Raw genomic sequence first — 5,790 nt, forward strand, 5'->3', positions numbered from 1 at the left:
CACACAAAGTTGCAAAAAAGTTTCAGCATAACTGATAAGCACCATTGAACTAAAATATATATTTAACTAATATAATAATATAAAACTAGTAACAAATGAAACAGATTTTTCAGTATTTTTTTTACTTGTTTGAAGACTAATCTATTTAAAAGAAAATCTATTTAAGATACATACATATATATGTATATGGAAATAGTAAACCTTCTTTATGTTACATTAAACGAAATAAGATTAGTTCATCTCAATACATATACAAACAATAAGATTTGCTACTAATTAGTTTTCCTATTTCTTGGTAACCATTTGAAGCTATTGGCAAAATATCGTATAGTTAATATTTGCTATCTGTTTACTAGAATAAATATATTTATCTTTACTATGTCATAATTGAATTCGTTATTTTACCTTATTTAGTTTTTAAAGTAATAATTTCATATAATGTTATCTAAATTTTTCAATTTTCACAAGATATTTGAATATGTACTTATGAAGATTTTAATGTCTCACAGAAAGTGTGTTGTTTAGTCGTTCACTCTCAGCATTGTCAAAGCTTCCTTGTTGTTTGCTTACAATGTTCGTCGAGCAGATCATGATCATTATGATTCTGGGCATCATTCAGTTTTATGACTGCACCAATAAATGCAAATTAAAAGGTCCGTCTGGGCAAACGCAGTGTATAACTTTCAACTGGACTGGAGTTGAGTTCACAGCTTCAGCTGGCACTTTGTTTGTTAGCAGTTTCTGTGGCATGTTAAGAGTTAAGAGTTGCATATAAAAAGCGCACGGCAACCGCCCCAAAAAATGTTGCAAAATGCCTCAGACGATGCTGCTTGGGTGGCCATGGAAGGGGATGAGAGAGGGGGTGGCCAGAGGGGTAGAAGAGATGTTGTGTAAAAGTCAAATACATTTATGGCCGTAATTACACCCTAAAATTCAAATTATATCAACAAAACCGAAACCGCATCGTTGTGTCCACGTTGTGTGACTCAATCTGGCCAAGGCGAGACGGAGACGACTTGGCCTTGTGGTTGGCCCTCTACAAAGAGACAAGGAGAGAGGTAGAGGGGAAGAGAAGGAGTAAGTTGGTCTGTGTGGCACAGGTTCGACTGACACTTGCTGCAGCCTTAGGTCCGCATTTATTTTTACAAGCTTGTAGCACAATAGTCGTAGGCTTTGTCGGCACGCCCACGACACAATGCCACACCCTGCACACTCCCCCTTCCCCTTTCCCTCTGCAGTTTGGTCTGGTCTGGTCTGGTGTTTGTTGACTTAGAGCCGGACCAGGGCCGGATTATCCAGCAGTGCTAAAAACTTTTTAGAAGTCATTAAAACCTTGTAGTGGTAAAATTAATTACTTGTAGTTGCAAACAATGTAGCCACGCCGCAAGCAACATTTCCATTCAGCCCGTAGACTGCCGACTGCCGCCTGCTGCTTCATCTACCGCTGCTGCTTCTTCTTCTTCTTTATCAAGTTGCCTTGTCCAAGACCACGTCCAACGTCCAAGCGCTGTGCCGTTCAAGCGGACTAAGTGCATGTTGGTGAAAACATATTCACTTTGAAATTTATTAACTTTGCGTGTTCTGTTGAATTAAGAATCCAGACGCTACAAACTTTCCATTCCATCTCCATCTCCACAATGTTTGCTCAAAGTCGTTCGTCGGCCTATTCGAAAATAAGCAGCAAACCATCAACAACAACAACAGCAACAACAAAAGTCATACATATTTACAGTTCCTGCCGTAAGTAAATGCCAAAATGCTTAAAGAACTTTGAATGTTTATTCAAATACTAGTAAAGAGAAATGCTTTCAACTTCTACTTCGACTTCAACTTCAACGTTTCGTTCCTCTATGTTCATCACTTTAGCGCTGTTAGTTTTCAGTTAGTTGGCAAAAGTTGTTGAATTTGCAAATTTACTAACTACTATTTGATGCCATAGCAAATGCCATTGATGTGTTCATTAGCTGTTCATGTTTGCAATGGGGTAATAGCTTAAGAAGTGTTGCGAAAATATTTGCTAAACTATTTTTCGATTTACTTCTTTAAATTTTAAAAGTGAGTGAGACGATTCATAAAGGCTTCTGAAAAGAATTTTACCTGCCACTTTTATTGAAAGTAATTTGCTGGGGAACTTGATAATTCAGAGATGAATGAAATTATTTGGAACTTTTTGTATAATAATATCTGTTTTGACAATTTATGGGAATTTATAGAACATAACGTAACCTTTTATTTATCAATTGATTGATTAACTTATGGATGTGATTTGCATGGGTGTTATTTCAAAAATAAAGATATTTAGTGCTAATATGTGAGGAGGAGAATAAATAATTGTGATTCTATTGTATAATAATTATATTTCACAATTTTTTGAACAAAATTGTGGTTTCTAAATAATTCCCAACTGTCAACGATCTATATTTATTTCTATCACGTATATGAATTGGCAAAACACAAACTTAATATTAAAGAACTTCTAATAATTTGAAAATAAACTCTTCGCAAATATTTTCATAAATTACTATGTTTATAATTTTATATATTTTAATTAAAAATTTTCTTTATTTTCCAATGGAAGTGAAATCTATTAATTATTTTTATTAACATTAAAGAGAGTTATCGCACAAAATTCTAAAAATTATATAATATTTTTTTTAGTATACAATTACATTTAGATTTAAAAAACAATCTCTGAGTTTTACATAAACGAAATTTAAATATTGTTAAGTACACATTATTAATACTTTTAAAAGTTTAAAGCTCTAAAATACATTTATTTGCTATTTGTGAAATTTCAACTCTAAAGTGATTTAAGAAACAAACTTTTGCCATATTTGTCTGCGAATAGTAGTAGAAGCATCAAGTTTGGACAGAGAGCTATTTGTCAAATTACTCAAGTTGTGTTTGTGCTGCTAATGGACAATAAAGTTGCTTCATTTGTTTGGCTTTGAATTTTTGGCTAGAGGAAATGTTGTCAGACAAAACATGAGACACTTAACAAAATCTAGAAATAGTTGAAGTCGCAGTGAGCACTTAATAATAGTTAACTTTGGTAAACAATTAACTAATTACTTGGAGTTTAAAGTAAATTGTCGATTAACTGGTTGCAGTGCAATGTTGCATGCTTCATGCGCGGCACATTGCACGTTGCAAACGCATTTGAGAAATGTTCATTACTTTCAATTAAAATCGCTTATAATTGAACATGACATATTTATGAGTTTGACAACGAGAACTCAGCAGCGTTCAGAGTAATCGCGATTTCAGTTGAGGCGACAATTTCGACCGTTAATTGCGTGAAAATGAGCACATTACATATATCTATATATATCTACATATCCGTTGTCACACACACACATAGGGTGTGTGTGTGTTGTGGGTAATTATTGTATGCCATCAATATTTATGTGTGTGCGTTGGCAGCACATGCGATTCCAGGCGATATGATTGCGATTGCGATGCGGCGGAACTGCGGAATCGATTACAAAACGTCCGTCCGTTCATTAGGCGATTGTTCACAATCGACAAAAAAAACAAAAACAGAGTACAGCAAAAACAACAACGAGAGCAACAACGGCAACTGCAGCGAAAGTGCAAAGCGAAAACGCCATGAATCACATTCTGCCAATTAAGCATGATCCGTTGTAAACGGCAAAATTCGTAAGCACAAAATCATAATTTTATTCATATGAACATCAACACACTCTCACACACACACACACACATAGTTGTAGTCGTAAGCAAAAGCCATCGCGACATTCTTACACCACACCGGAATCTCAATGTAGGCAAACAGTTGTGACTGGGGCGTCGACAACACTTTTGAGTCTTGCTCTCCGCTCCCCACCCAATATCAGCCCACCCCCTCGCTAGCGCAGTAACTGACCGGATGGGCTATTGAGACCACCAAAGCAGCAACAACAAACATTAAACTTAAGAATTGCAAGCACTGCACTGCACTGACTTCGTCTTCGTCTTTGAATCCGTCTTCGCCTTCGCCTTCGTTTTCGTCTTTGACTTTGACTCGACGTCCGCGTTCGCGATTACAGTTGTGTGTTTGTAAATGCGATCGCCGATCATATTTCAATCGTTTGCAGCAAAAAGGGAAGCAACAACAAGAAGAGCGAGAGAGTAAGGGAGAGAGAGGAGCTGACTTACTGTGGGGTCCGACCGCCCAGTTAGCGCTCACATCATTTGCACTTAATTGCAGAGAGCACAACACACTCTGTGTTTGCATTTGAATTGTAAACAGCAAACACTTTGTAATACTATCACAAAACGTTGCAGGCGGTCAGCCAGCTCTCTAATTATATAGAAGAATATTTTTGCCAGATAGTGTCGTATATATTATATCGTTTTGTAAGTCGAACAATCAGCGCAACAATTGTAGTACGTAAGTGTGCGGAAAAGTGCAGGCTGTTTCTTTCTGAATGAAATCACAGCACTGCGCTTTTTACAACTTCCCCTCCGCTTGATCACGCCCCTTCCCCACATTGATGAAAAGTTGCCAGCGTCATTGTCAGCATAGTCACAGCAATTTAATTGACAAAGCAACCATTGAGTATTGCTCCCCATGCAAAATCATACACAATTTACACACATAACTCTAAAGAAATATATAAACTTCGAAATATATTTACTTACTGCTATACTTATTTATTGTCAGGTTATCGTAAATCTGCTGCGTTCAGCTGCGGCGCTTTGCGAAGCGCGAAACTGCAAAAGGTGACAAGTAGTACAAAGTGCCTAGACTTACTTTATATAAATATATACATCAGATATATACATAACTGTATGTTATATATCTGCTTTTAAAAAATCGTCAGCATTTCTGCCTTGTTGGCCCCTTTTCTACTACTCGCTCAATAATAGAACTTTTATTCTAAATATTAATGAGCGTATGCCAATAATGTCGCTTCAATAATATTTTGGGAACTGCTTGTGCTTTGCAATAAGCTAAGTTGTACTTTATTGTAGCATTGATTTTTAGACGGGGAACAAGAAAAAGTGGAACACACCTTTTTTAAAATGGTTTGTCAAGTCATCAATAAAGCGAGCGGCAATTTTCCTGAATTAAGGTAATAAACAATCAATAATTATATACTACTTCTGATTATTTTTATTATTTATAAATAATTTGTTGTGAAGCCAACTTAAAAACATTTTTTTTTTTTACATTTCATACTTCAATAGACTTATTCACAGATGTATTACATAAGAATTACTATATTAAAATAATCAGTACATTAAGAGAATAAATAAATAATCTAGATTATTAGTATTATAATCGAGTTACGTTAGTAGATTATTAATAATGTAATCTAGTTATGTTAAGCCAATTTAAGTATTATTATTAAATTTGTAAGATTATAAAATTAAATGTTTATTAATTTTAAATATAAGTATTTAAAAAACTCTGAATAATCACATTTTATTTCTTACTTCTCTATTTAATACCAATATTTCAAAAATTATAAAATCTTATTCAGGCTAAGCTAAAGTTTTCCGAATTTAGTTTAGATAATAATCCAATTACTCAGATCGCATCATAAATATGTGTGCCTTCCATTAAACAAAAATTGCAAAACATATTTGTTTGCTAATCGAAGGAATTTGGTAAATATTTTTAAATCAAAAAGCAGATATTATTTTTCTTGGCTATTCACACTTTTATTTAGAAGAATGATGAATAAACCCACATTTTTAAAGATTGCATTACTATGAAATCTATTGCATAAACAAGAGATATAAGAAATATATTTATTTATTAGTTAACGATTTATAATTATA

At 34.3% G+C, this 5,790-nt stretch overlaps 1 long non-coding RNA gene across 2 annotated transcripts; it reads right to left on the bottom strand.

The window, feature by feature from the left end:
• Window positions 1–445: 445 nt before the first annotated feature.
• On the bottom strand, window positions 446–2,133 carry LOC132790725 (uncharacterized). 2 transcript variants are annotated; one of them, XR_009632821.1, is made up of 3 exons: window positions 1,731–2,133; window positions 1,356–1,663; window positions 446–1,304 (listed from the first exon to the last, which is right to left on the bottom strand). It is a non-coding gene; the product is annotated as an uncharacterized LOC132790725 (long non-coding RNA). The 2 variants fall into 2 exon arrangements; XR_009632822.1 differs by having other exon boundaries at window positions 446–1,311.
• Window positions 2,134–5,790: the final 3,657 nt, after the last annotated feature.

This window comes from Drosophila nasuta, chromosome 3, assembly GCF_023558535.2.
Source record: "Drosophila nasuta strain 15112-1781.00 chromosome 3, ASM2355853v1, whole genome shotgun sequence".
NCBI lineage: Eukaryota > Metazoa > Arthropoda > Insecta > Diptera > Drosophilidae > Drosophila > Drosophila nasuta.